Consider the following 14,712-nt stretch of genomic DNA (forward strand, 5'->3'; position numbering starts at 1 on the left):
TTGAAGGTCTATGCTGTTTTAATTTGTCTGACCATTCTAAATCTATCCAATCCCATATTGATAAACTTCACGACTTGACTGCAGAAATTAGACAACACATAGATCAGGGTTTCTTTGACTGGCTCTTTAATTGGCTGCCTGACTTACATTCTTTTCGACAGATTTTAGGGGGAGTTATTGTCGCTATTTGTGTCCTGATAGCTGTTTGTTGCTTTATTCAGTGTATCCCTTCCCTACTCCAATTTTTTAGACTTGGTAAGAGACATAGATCAGTTAATTTTGTTTCCTATTATTCTTCTACTGATGTTAGTTCTATTTAGTTTGTGGTTAATAGACTGGAGTCAAGGGGTGTAATGTAATGGCTGCCCTTTTCTGGCTCCTTTAAGGGGAAGAATAATGGAGAGTGACTCCAGCCTATCACCCCCATAGCATAGGGATTAGGACTATAGACAGGGCCCCTGCCTTCCATATATTAGAGTATTTTCGTGTCACTTTCCTTAATGTAGGGCTTATGAATTTAAGTTAGGGGATAGATATATAGGTATTAGTCATGATCTGCTCATTTGCTAACATGTTAGGATATTTTCCATGGAGTTATGCATATTGTGGGCTCCGTAGGCCTTAAACGGGACAGACTCCATTTTGCTTTTTGCCCGGTAGCTCGAGAAGACTTTCTAGGTGAAGTGTAATGTTTTAGTTTCAAGCTGTTGTTCGCTTGGAGAGAACCGGCTCAGGCTGGCCCTTATCGAAGGAATGTATTTTTCTCCACACCGAAGACACAACTTCAGGCCGGCCGGCTGGGAACGTGTCCTTGGTACGGGGAGGTACAAGAATTTGGTGGGCGGCAGGTTACTGGCCGTAGCTTTCCATGAAGGAACTGGCTTTGATATTAGCGAAGGTGTTAGTCAGTTCGTGAGTTAGTCCGTAGGCGGCATCTAGCCGTTAGCATCTCTGCCATTAATTATCTCATGGCGGACAGTCGCCATCTTTGAAGTCCGAGAAAGATTTAAGACCGAAACTCTCTGAGAAAGACTGAAGGAGAATTAGCGCGGAGCGCACTGACACAGAGAGAGAGAGAGAGACGGTAGCTAATAACCAGCAAGGTTCCGGTGCCCTGGAGGGAAGCAGACGAGGTTGAGCCTAGCGGTGCAGACGTGTACTTGTGACGGCTGGGGTGTGACTGCAAGGCGAGCCAGGACACAGAGACGAGGAGGGAACCTAGATGACTGCCGAGTCCAGACTTCATATTAACCAGGTGACCTCCGTCCTTTTCCCATTTAGTGTGCACTCTAATCTTTATCTTTTCTTTGCAGAAATTATGTTGCATAGTAATGTGATATGTGTGTATTGCCAATAAATATCCTAATTCTTATAGAATTACAGTGTGCCTCATGTTCCTGTTCAATCTCGGTAAATGCATCTTCTAGTTGAGAGTTGTTTATGTGAGCGGATGTGAAATCCCGATCAGGTAAATGGTGATCGAACAAAGAGGGAGTGAGTGGACCTTTGATGCCAGGAATAGGAGGTACATTATATAATTTGGGAACCGTATCAAAAGTCATTATTATAGTTTTATCCCGAGTAGATAACTGAGACATTGTCCTGATGATTGTTCATAGGAATGTGGTCGTCGTTGATATGCGGCGTTAGTGAGAACGTTGGGGAGGATTACCAGCGTGGATACCCACAGGATTGTGGCTTGCATAAGTGAGAGCGCCAGGGGGGACACTGGCGTGGAGATCTACAGGATTGTGGATCGTTTGGAAAAGGGAGCATTGGGTTCTGCAGGCCCATGTGTAGTCGCACCGGATTGTGCGCAATATCTGCCCTAGGGTAGACCGGTCTGGGTCGGGGTGGCCGCGAGACCAAGCGATGTGAATAAGATATTGTAGAAAATCTATGCATGTGTATTGCTATTCCCCATCCTTAGGTGTGATTTGTATATATACCTGTATATCTATCCATTGTGAATACGTTCTAAGGAGGGAAGGTGAGTACGTTTTGGCTGGGTCATAAGGGGCCCCTGGGGGGCTGATCCCATCTAAGCGGAAAATCCAGTCATAACATCTGGCGTCACGAACTGTTTACGAAGCCTGTGTGCGTTGTGTTGTTTTAATCTTGTTGGTTTGCGCTCGGCTCGTGCGTATAAGATTTTGTTTGTAATTGTGTATATAACTTTTTTGTATCATTATGTTTGCGAAAAAATCAACATCGGTTTTTAAGTTACCGATTCAGATTCCCGGCTGGGAATGTACCCCTTACGAGGCCTTGGCCCGTGAGTGGGCTGACTCTACTGGTTTGAGTGAAAATTGGTCTTCATGCTTGGAGCAGGCGGAGCCTGCCGATGTGGTGTCGTGCTTACAGAAAGCACCAGTAGTGAAAGGTGATGAGCTTCCTATTTTAGGACGCAGAGGTTGGATTGTTCTTAATGCATACAGAATACTGCATGAGAGGTTTGTTCAACTACAAAAGCAGTTTAAGGATATGGAAGGACAGTGTGTTGAGTTGCAAAATGCACATACTCTATTGCGTTGTCAAAATAAATTGCACCGGATTGTGCGCAATATCTGCCCTAGGGTAGACCGGTCTGGGTCGGGGTGGCCGCGAGACCAACCGATGTGAATAAGATATTGTAGAAAATCTATGCATGTGTATTGCTATTCCCCATCCTTAGGTGTGATTTGTATATATACCTGTATATCTATCCATTGTGAATACGTTCTAAGGAGGGAAGGTGAGTACGTTTTGGCTGGGTCATAAGGGGCCCCTGGGGGGCTGATCCCATCTAAGCGGAAAATCCAGTCATAACAAACTGCCTCATTACACAGTTTGGGAGAATCATGATTACATTGTGCCAGGTAGGGGGGGATGTCATTTACAAATAAAGAGAAAAGGGTTGGGGTCAACACGCACCCTTGTCTTACCCCCCTTTTTACTGGTATAGCTTGGGTAAGTTCGCCATTTCTTCCCCACCTTACTTTAGCAAAGTTATCAGTATGAAGCTTTATAAGATTAACCAGCAATTCATCCGGGACACCCATCTTCCTTAAAGTATCCCATAATAGGGAACGGGGGACAAGATCAAACGCTGAGCGTAAATCCACAAATGCTACATATATACTACACTTCTTTATTTGAATATATTTCCAGCAAATACACATAAACCTATACACCTGGTCCACAGTGCTTGTCTTAATTCTAAATCCTGCTTGATATTTTGAAACGATTTTGGATTCCTCTATCCAAATTAAAAATATGTCTGGCAAAATGTTTTTGTAAAATGTCAATTAAACGAATTGGTCTGTAGTTACCTGGATTGTAGCGATCCCCTTTTTTATAAATAGTGACTATTTCTGCCCCCTTCCATGTTTCTGGGATCGGGGTTCCTAGCAGGATGGAGTTGCACAGAAAGTTTATGTAGGGGCACCATACTTCAATATTATGAGTAAATAAATCGCCAGGTAATTTGTCCAGGCCTGGTGCCTTACCTGTCTTAATTGCTTTTATTGCACACAAAGTCTCTTCGATGCTGAATTTAGCTGGGTTAGTACACTGGGGTTATTTTGTGGGTTTGGTCTATTATAGACAATTATCATATAAACATCGCCCAAATCTTTCGTGGCTATCTTAACCCCAATACAATAATATATGGACATTTCTCAAACATGATCGATACATGGGTGGAGTTAACAGTTCATGAAGCCCCCCGAATGCACATTCCAATCCCCTCTAAGCAGAAACAGATTTTACACGTACTGGGCATGCGCTAGGCAAGCTGGAACTATTTATAGCCTGTTGCTGGGCAAACTTCAGGGGTGACGATCAGTGAAGTAGGACTTGCCTCATGGCGAGCACATGGCGAAGTGTAGCATACAAGATGGACGCCAGAAAACAAAATGGAGTCTGGCCGTATTTTCGAGTATGAGCGGGAAAACTAGAATGAAGGCAGGATAGCATGTCTTCAGCGAATGCTTAACATTATCGCTGTTTTATTTACAACACCGGGACCAGGGTTCAATTCCCGCCTCGGCGGGTCTTGGGCTCAATTTCCTCGGACCTGTTTATTCTCACCTCGGTGCCTATTCTAATCATGGGTCCCACTCTGCCACTCTGGGCAATAGCTTGCTTAATCTCCACAACTGCCCCCACAACGCTAGGATGCCTGGCTTCACCTTGGGGGTGCCCAGGAGTGGGCACTTCACAGGGAAAAGCCAGGAAGGGTTCCTCAGCGGTATTCGTACAAGCGCCGAGAGGCCTTCGGGTAGTCGTGCGCTATACAAGTACCTCTACATTTACATTTACAAAACACCACTTTCACACCGGTAAGGGTAAATGCTTCACTTCACACTCCCTCTATAGCACACCCTAACTACCCTACACAGCTCACAGCACTCCTACCCTCCTCTTTCCTACTTTTTTTGCCCTTTTTGCCCCTGACTCGCTTCAATGGAATCACAAAATGGCGGCCAACACTTTCTAGTTGCAACTGCTCGCATCGCTCACAGCCAATAAGCAGCAACCTCATGCTCGTAACGCCTCAGCCAATCAGCTGGCAGAATTCCCAAATATCGATATCTGTAAATTTTAATAATTCTCTAAAACTACTCAACGAATTTCCACCAAATAAACAAAAGTGTGCTTTCTAGACCATGACCCTTCACCCTGCCAAATTTGAGGTAATTCCGTTCACCCGTTCGACCTGTAGCCTTGTCAAAAGTTCCCTATGGAAATTAACATAGAGAAAACACGTTTTGGGACATCCCTTTTTCCTCAGCTCCCCCTTAACGAATCACCCCCAAACTTTCAACATAGGAGCTGATATGAACAATGAATTCGTTCTGAAAAATTCCTGAAGATTTACCATACGATCCTAAAGTTATAAGCAAAACAAAAAATAATCTTCCTATGGAAACTTGGTCCTAACTATAACTACCCAATGGTGACAGCTAGTAGGTGATATATATATATATATATATATATATATATATATATATATATATATATATATATATATATATATATATATATATATATATATAACACACACAAGTTTGCCCGTCATGGAAGGAACCCACAGACCAGGTAGGTATCGGCCAAAGTTCTTTATTTCAAGCAACAGCAGACGAGACTGTTCAGGAGGCAAACAAAGTATCTAGCCAGCCGACGCGTTTCGTGCTCAACGCACTTCATCAAAGGCTGTAGGCTTCTGTGACACACAATCGGCTTGTTCATGCACCACGTGAATTTGAAAAAGCTGTCCCACCCATGTGGGCGTGGCCGCACCGCGGCCTGCTGGTAGCTGTAGTGCCGGTTTTACTCCAGTGAGTTGCCTAATTGCGAACACAGTCAAAGTTTTACCCCAGTGGGTTTGTGCTTCCTGCCGCTTCGAATGCCGCTGTAATTCACCATAGAAATAAATGGCACTGGTCTCCATATCCGGGGTGCCATAAGACTCCTCCAGTGGTGGGCTGTTTTCACAACCCCAGGGAACTCCTTCCGCGGCTCAGGCTGGCCGCTAATATAACACACACAAGTTTGCCCGTCATGGAAGGAACCCACAGACCAGGTAGGTATCGGCCAAAGTTCTTTATTTCAAGCAACAGCAGACGAGACTGTTCAGGAGGCAAACAAAGTATCTAGCCAGCCGACGCGTTTCGTGCTCAAAGCACTTCATCAAAGGCTGTAGGCTTCTGTGACACACAATCGGCTTGTTCATGCACCACGTGAATTTGAAAAAGCTGTCCCACCCATGTGGGCGTGGCCCCACCGCGGCCTGCTGGTAGCTGTAGTGCCGGTTTTACTCCAGTGAGTTGCCTAATTGCGAACACAGTCAAAGTTTTACCCCAGTGGGTTTGTGCTTCCTGCCGCTTCGAATGCCGCTGTAATTCACCATAGAAATAAATGGCACTGGTCTCCATATCCGGGGTGCCATAAGACTCCTCCAGTGGTGGGCTGTTTTCACAACCCCAGGGAACTCCTTCCGCGGCTCAGGCTGGCCGCTAATATAACACACACAAGTTTGCCCGTCATGGAAGGAACCCACAGACCAGGTAGGTATCGGCCAAAGTTCTTTATTTCAAGCAACAGCAGACAAGACTGTTCAGGAGGCAAACAAAGTATCTAGCCAGCCGACGCGTTTCGTGCTCAACGCACTTCATCAAAGGCTGTAGGCTTCTGTGACACACAATCGGCTTGTTCATGCACCACGTGAATTTGAAAAAGCTGTCCCACCCATGTGGGCGTGGCCGCACCGCGGCCTGCTGGTAGCTGTAGTGCCGGTTTTACTCCAGTGAGTTGCCTAATTGCGAACACAGTCAAAGTTTTACCCCAGTGGGTTTGTGCTTCCTGCCGCTTCGAATGCCGCTGTAATTCACCATAGAAATAAATGTCACTGGTCTCCATATCCGGGGTGCCATAAGACTCCTCCAGTGGTGGGCTGTTTTCACAACCCCAGGGAACTCCTTCCGCGGCTCAGGCTGGCCGCTAATATAACACACACAAGTTTGCCCGTCATGGAAGGAACCCACAGACCAGATAGGTATCGGCCAAAGTTCTTTATTTCAAGCAACAGCAGACGAGACTGTTCAGGAGGCAAACAAAGTATCTAGCCAGCCGACGCGTTTCGTGCTCAACGCACTTCATCAAAGGCTGTAGGCTTCTGTGACACACAATCGGCTTGTTCATGCACCACGTGAATTTGAAAAAGCTGTCCCACCCATGTGGGCGTGGCCGCACCGCGGCCTGCTGGTAGCTGTAGTGCCGGTTTTACTCCAGTGAGTTGCCTAATTGCGAACACAGTCAAAGTTTTACCCCAGTGGGTTTGTGCTTCCTGCCGCTTCGAATGCCGCTGTAATTCACCATAGAAATAAATGGCACTGGTCTCCATATCCGGGGTGCCATAAGACTCCTCCAGTGGTGGGCTGTTTTCACAACCCCAGGGAACTCCTTCCGCGGCTCAGGCTGGCCGCTAATATAACACACACAAGTTTGCCCGTCATGGAAGGAACCCACAGACCAGGTAGGTATCGGCCAAAGTTCTTTATTTCAAGCAACAGCAGACGAGACTGTTCAGGAGGCAAACAAAGTATCTAGCCAGCCGACGCGTTTCGTGCTCAACGCACTTCATCAAAGGCTGTAGGCTTCTGTGACACACAATCGGCTTGTTCATGCACCACGTGAATTTGAAAAAGCTGTCCCACCCATGTGGGCGTGGCCGCACCGCGGCCTGCTGGTAGCTGTAGTGCCGGTTTTACTCCAGTGAGTTGCCTAATTGCGAACACAGTCAAAGTTTTACCCCAGTGGGTTTGTGCTTCCTGCCGCTTCGAATGCCGGCATTCTGCTAACATCTCAAATGACATCTCTGATTACATCACTTTTTCATTGTGAGCATTTTCTAAATATTTATGAGTGTTAAGTATATGTAGTAACCAACTATATTACCTAAATTAGTATAGTTTGTCCACTAGTAATGAGTGTTACTATTTCTAACATATAAAATGTGAGTGACTGTGTGACTTTGTGTATCTGTATGTGACTGGGTGTCTGAGTGACTGTAAGGGTGCGTGGGTGTCTTTATAGGTGAGAGTGAGTGGCTATGTGACTAGTTGTATGGGTGAGTGAGTGGTAGTTTGAGATAAGGGAGTGAGTAGATGTGTGACGTCCCTGTAATCTTCAGGTAGATCGATAGATAGATAGATAGATAGATAGATAGATAGATAGATAGATAGATAGATAGATAGATAGATAGATAGATAGATAGATAGATAGATAGATAGATAGATAGATAGATAGATAGATAGATTCACATACATACATATATACATACATGGTCTTCACTGGTCAGTGACATCACAACTGACATTGCTGCTAACATCTCAAATGACATCTCTGATTACATCACTTTTTCATTGTGAGCATTTTCTAAATATTTATGAGTGTTAAGTATATGTAGTAACCAACTATATTACCTAAATTAGTATAGTTTGTCCACTAGTAATGAGTGTTACTATTTCTAACATATAAAATGTGAGTGACTGTGTGACTTTGTGTATCTGTATGTGACTGGGTGTCTGAGTGACTGTAAGGGTGCGTGGGTGTCTCTATAGGTGAGAGTGAGTGGCTATGTGACTAGTTGTATGGGTGAGTGAGTGGTAGTTTGAGATAAGGGAGTGAGTAGATGTGTGACGTCCCTGTAATCTTCAGGTAGATCGATAGATAGATAGATAGATAGATAGATAGATAGATAGATAGATAGATAGATAGATAGATAGATAGATAGATAGATAGATAAATAGATAGATAGATAGATTCACATACATACATATATACATACATGGTCTTCTCTGCAGGGTTACCCCTAAACTGTTTGCATTCTCACCTCCTTTTTCTGATTTGTTTTTGTTGACATTAGGACTCTAGTACTAGTTAGCTGTGATGAGGTCCTCACAGTGTTTGTGCTCTCTGTAAAGTATGGTAACATTGGCCTACACCAGACTGGCACATTTAAGTTACTTGTAAATCCCTAGGAAATAGTGTTACTTATTTACTCAGTGCATGGAAGTTCAATGGGATTAGTGAAACTGCAGTATTCATTATGCCACCCACTGCGTTACCCCTTTACAACATGTACCAGGCCTGCGATTTGCAGTGTAATGTAGTTTTAAAGTGACAATTTGACCTGGTAAAAAAAAAAACGTTTACAGGCCTAAACCTTCCTTTTCAATATATAAAAGACACCCCTAAGGTAAAGTTTCATAAGGCAGGGTGCATTGCATTAAAAGAATTAGACAGGTATGCTTAAGTATTACATGTCCTAACAGTGATTGCAAGACCTAGCTTTCCCACTGAGTATCACTCTGTTACCTTATTACATCTTATATATGATAACCTTGGATTGGAATAGGGAAGGATTATTCTGTTTACATTAAAATTCATTTTAATTTAAAGATTAAGGGTTAAGTTGGCCTTTTCTTGTCTTAACCATCTGTGCCTTCTTCCAGTGTCCTGGGTCACATAACAGTGGTTCTGCTGTTGGGATTTGGTTATTCCTTCCAGACAGGGATATAAAAGGGGATTTAGTGTGGACAGGATGGTTGGGAACCAAACTGTAACCAGACCCACTAACATTTAAAATGGGTTTGACTCCGGAACATACAAAGGAACTGCACACATTAGTCTTTTGTCACCCCAGACTTCGTGGAGTCTTGACAAGGGAAGGGAAGCACTTTCAAGAACCAGATATGGGGCGGTATATGGAATCCCACCACTGCAAAGGTTGGCACCAGGAATAAATATTGGATCACCAGAGCCACTCCTGGACTTCCAGACTTCAGAAACACTGCCTGGACCATCGGAAGACTGTCATGCTGCTCCCATAGGACTTCAATGTTGCTTGAAGGCCTGCCTTGCTGATAGAAGGATAACTAGACTATCTCCTTCAACCCAGAACTACCAGAAGTTACTCCAAGGGCTATTAGGCTGGTAACCTCGGTGAGCTACAGGGACATTACAAGCTCCAAAACCGTGTGCCCTGCAACTGGCCTCTGCTGGAGTGATTCCTACCCCCCTACATGATGCCCCCAAGGTCCTGGATCCTGCAAGTTGTGGCAGATTTTCCAGCATAATCCTAAAGTTTGGGATTTAGAAACCACCACAAAGGGCCTAGAGAGCAGAGAGAAGGACCTACCTGTCAGCCGATCTGCCCCAGTTGCATTACCGGTTGCCCTGACATTCCCGTAGCTTCTGCTATGTTCTCCTCTGCAGCAGCAAATCATGTTCAGCTGGACCTCTCAGCAGCAGTATTCAGCCTCATGGAGTCCTCTTCAGCTGCAGCTTACAGCTTCATTCAGCTGGAGGTTTTTGACTTACAAAAAGTTGTTGAAGTCCAAAGTTAAAAATCTTCATCAGGCTCGACAGCGACCGGCTCCCCATCAACGGCGAGTTACTCTTCGGCCTGAAAATCCAGCTTTGCCTGCTCAGAGCCTTTTCCAACCATTAATGATGGCTTTGTCAAGAATTCGTCCAGCAGCTCCCAGATGACGACTCCTCAGGTTCAGTCTGCTGCCTTGTCCAGGTGAATTTGACCTTCTCTTGGACTTTTCTTCAAGAAATTTTCTAAGCTCAAAGGCAATTTGAGAACGAGCCAAGTACGCCTTGTTCATGTGACCCACGCTCAATCTTCGTCGGCCTTATCTTTTGACTTTTACCCATTCTCAAGCGACCAGATACCCATTGGTGGCGCACTTCATTATTTTTTTAGCCACTATATTTTACTAAATACTTTAAAAAAATCATTACTGTGTTTTTTTGGATTTAATTCATTTTGGTGTCATTTTATTTATTCAAATGTTCTCTTTATGTTTCTAAATTGGTTTGGAATTTTTCTTCTGTTTTGTGTTTAATGTATTACTGTTTGTGCACTCCATAAATATTTTACACTTTGTCTCTAAGTTGAACCTGACTGCTTTGTGCCAAGCTGCCAAAGGGTTATGCACAGTTAAATTCAGTGACTTTTATGGTTCACCCTTGCAAGAATTGTGGTTGTTGCCTGAGTAGGGCTCCCACCCCTTCAAACAATAAACAAAAAATGAATAAACATATATATCTGTTCTGACCTTTCCACAGAATTCAAGGCAGGCACGAATAAGCAAATGCTAAGCCCCTGAGAAATGCAAAGATAGCTCTTCTCTGTAAAAAGATGCCTCTTCAAGACATTTTACCTCTAATTTTCTTGTACATTGACAGAATTGCTAACTGACTCATCATAAACTTCAATAGAAATACACAGATCTATGTCTTGTCAGCGATTGCTTTGCATGCAATTTGCAGTCTTTTCTGTGCAATTGCCAGATAATGAATGCAGCTCCTGACAAAGATGCTGTTTACTCAGATTTCTTTGACAAAGCATGCTGTATACTGAGATTTCTTTGACAAACATATGGTGTGACTTCATATATTGATGCCAGGCACTGACATAACTGCAATGGGACTGCTCTTCCCTGAACCTGAAGTGCCACAATAAAGGTAAGAGACCTGTTGAATCTCGAAGGCAGGAATTTGAGGGAGGATGATATGCTCTGTTTGCTTTCTGTTCTGCAAATGACATCTAAACAGTTGCCGGAATTAGAGAGAATGGAAAATATTGCTAACATCAATCATGTATAAACAAAAATGTTACAGTCTCAAAAGTTTGAGCAAATAAACGTCTAGAACAGACCAAGAATGGAACAACTATTTAACCAATTCCATAGACTACAAAAAATCTTATTTCACACATTTTGGAACCCTTTTAAAACGAAAATAATTCTTTTTATTCAGAGAGTAGTACCGCTGTCAATGAAATGGTGGTGGAAAGTGTAAAAATAACGGGAAGATGGAATGGGTTGGCTAAAAGATTTTATATGGAGTTATGTTCGTGCATTACATTATCTAGTTGGATATTGTGCTCAATGAGTCATCGGGAATGGCATAGGATAGTTCTGAGAAACCTCGGGTTCAAAGGGGATCCAAGCCTGCCAAGTGTTCGTGATCTGTAAACGGAAACCCATCTTTTATTTATCCATTGAAGACTGGATTTTGAAATATCAAATATGTTCCTGTTTTGAAAATGCATTCCTGACTGGGAAAGACAGAGAACATCTCCCATAAGACCTAGAAGACTCCCATGACTTATGTGAGGTTTCCGCCTAAATTGAAAATGTCTGTTTAAGGTAGCAAGTAAATAAGGTGGAGAATAATGCCCCACTCAATTATGACTACAGTGGCTTTGAATGAGCCCCTGGTGTAACCTCTGTTTATGCACATGAATTCCTCCTGCATGCAATATGTTATGTAGTGTATGTGAATTGCCATCGCTCTGCTACGTTTTCATTTTATGCAATAAAAACATTTTTTTTTATATAATTCCTCCTGCTCAAAGCACATTGAATGCCTGCACATAAATTGACCTGGGTTGGGACTCCCCATGTGAACAAGCATTGGCAAAGCTATTAGGTCTGGCAATGGCCACCACCCTTTTGGCAGCTTTTGTTTTGTCATAGTTTGTGCAAAACTTTATTGTTTGTGATGCTGCCAGGCTCTCATTAAATCTAAAAAATAAACAATATTGTCAAACTGTTTTTTCTAGTTGCAAAAAGTACACATTACCGTAACACACTCAGCACTGAATGGAACCACCTTGAGTGTGGATGTGCTCCTTGTGAAAGGACAATTCATAGTGAAGTCAGTGAATGCCTGAAGTGACTTGATGCTGCTGGGTAGAGGAAGGATTTGAATGACAGAATCAAAGGTTAATGAATAAAGTCTGGCTGAAAATCCTATAAGTAACTATATTCTGCATTTAAGTAATTCCAAAAGGTCGTGGCTAGCACAACCAATAAAAAAGCCATTGGTCTGGCATTGGCTGTTAGCAGTGGCAGCCACCCTACTGAACAAAAGGTAAAAGAAAATGATAATATCTATTGTTATGATCATTTTAATTTTCCTATTTCATCAGAGGCTCTCTGGACAGGGCTGGCCAGAGCAGGGGGAGGAGTGGTTTACACTCCCTAACTGAGCATGACTGTGGCTGGCCCTTTGGGGCTGGCCAAATAGTCCTGTGCACTTTGCATCTCCCCCACAAGGCTGCATTACACATCCTGGTAAAGAACATGCAAAGCCTCTCATTCCTTGTCTGAGCGCCGTACCATGGCGTGTAGACCAATCACAACACTGCATTGCATGCAAACAAGTCAGCTGATAAGACATAGCTTTTACTGTGTTTTTTTTAAATTAATTTATTTGAAAAGGTTCAAGATATAAAAAACCGTTCAGCACATTATTACCATGCTGTACACTTTTTGCACACCCTCAGTAAATACATTCCCATAACTCTCTTAGTTACGGAAAAAATTGCCCCTGAGTCTCTTAATTACACAGCTCTTGAGCCAACAACCCAGAAAGGGCAGGCAGCGACTTTCACAAATCTCAGTACCATCCGGTCTAGGGGATCTTTATAACACAATACCATGACACACTCTTCCCTAAGCCGATATCCCCGAGTTCTAGTGTGTAATGTGGTAGCTCAGCGACTGTTATCTCAACCGGTTGCCGTCTACCCATCACTCAGGTTGGCCTCCCCCGTGTGTGCGTCCGCGACTACTTCCACCTCCCCAGTACCCCTTGTCAATACGTCCTATACAATCCCCAAAAATTCTTGGGTCTACTACGTGGTGGGAGCAGTTCACTAAAAGTCTCTGTCTGGGTGCAGCAGCATAGCATGTCATGCAACCATCTCTTCACTGTTGGTACCGGGCCCCTCATTCAGCACAGTGCCGCTACCCTTTTTGCTATTAAAAGTCCCATTGCCAACAAGTCTGCGTACGGCCATAGGCAGTGGTTTGGAGTATCCCAACAAGGCCAGGGCTCGATCCAGGGCAAGCTCCATCTCCACAATCCTCCCCAGCTCCCAAAAAATCTCTTCCCAGTATGATAATATGCCAGGTCAGTTTCAAGCCTGGTGCATGAAATCCGCTCCCTGTGCACTACACCGCTCACACTTTGCCTCTTCTCGTAGTCCAAATCTACAGAGCCGTTCTGGCGTGTACTACACTCTGTTAATACATTTAAAATGAATTAGCCTGTGCTTTCCGTGAAGTGAGACCCGCTGCATGCTCGAGCAGCAGTATTGCCACATCTTGTCATCTATTGCTATTTGCAAGTCCATCTGCCATGCCAACCTAGCTGCCGTGTATTGATGTTCTCTATGCGTCATCGCAATTCTGTATATGTTGGTCACTATCTTGCGTGGGGAGTTAGATATGATGAAGTACGTTAGTTCAGGGATTGCCGGAGGTTCCTGCATATCCTCACCAAACTGTGCAAGCATGGCCCGCCGCACCCTGTAAAACTGGAAGCGTTGCAATTGTGTGGCCGGCTCCACCCCCTCCACTGCCTGTTCCCAGGTTTTTGTCGTCCCTTCGTGGAAAAGATCACCTGCAACCCGTATATTCAACACTCGCAGAGCCCGCATAACTCCTCTATCCCTGCATGGGGTCAGCCAGCGAGCCCACTCTATGGGCATGGACAGTGTGTACAGTAATGCTCCCACCTGGTGTTGTAACAGGCAGTGCCATGCATGCCTGGTAGCATTCATCGAGTCAAGTAAGCCAGTTCTACGATCAGGGTTTTCAAATATAGTTGCCGGTGGCGAGAGTGGAGCAGCGAACAACTTTTCCATACGCAGGAACGGTGTGCCTGCTTCGCCGTGGATCCAAGCATGTAAATGCGAGCACTGTGCCACCCGGTAGTAAAGCTCAAAATCTAGAGCTCCTAGACCCCCCCATACTGTAAGGTAGAAGGTAGTATAAGAACCCGCCATTTAACCCTCGCCTGCTTGCCTGCCCACACCAAATTCATCATCAACTGCGTAAGTCTTTGGAAAAAGGCACGTGATAGTATTATTGGTATATTAGTGAAGAGGAACAGCATCCTGGCAGCACCACCATTTTCATAATTTAAATCCGTCCCATCAATGACAGCAAAAGCTTGCACCAAGCCTCCACATTATCCTCCAGTTTATCTATTGCTTTGCCGTAGTTCTCCCTCAATACCGTCTCAGAATCTGTATGTAGATGAATCCCTAAATATCGGACCTAGTCTGTGGTCCATTGCAAAGGATATTCCATCTTGAATTCCTCCATGACAGGCATTAGAGGAAAAACTATGGACTTGGCC

The sequence above is a fragment of the Lissotriton vulgaris genome, chromosome 3_1 (genome assembly GCF_964263255.1).
Source record: "Lissotriton vulgaris chromosome 3_1, aLisVul1.2, whole genome shotgun sequence".
Taxonomy (NCBI): Eukaryota; Metazoa; Chordata; class Amphibia; order Caudata; family Salamandridae; genus Lissotriton; species Lissotriton vulgaris.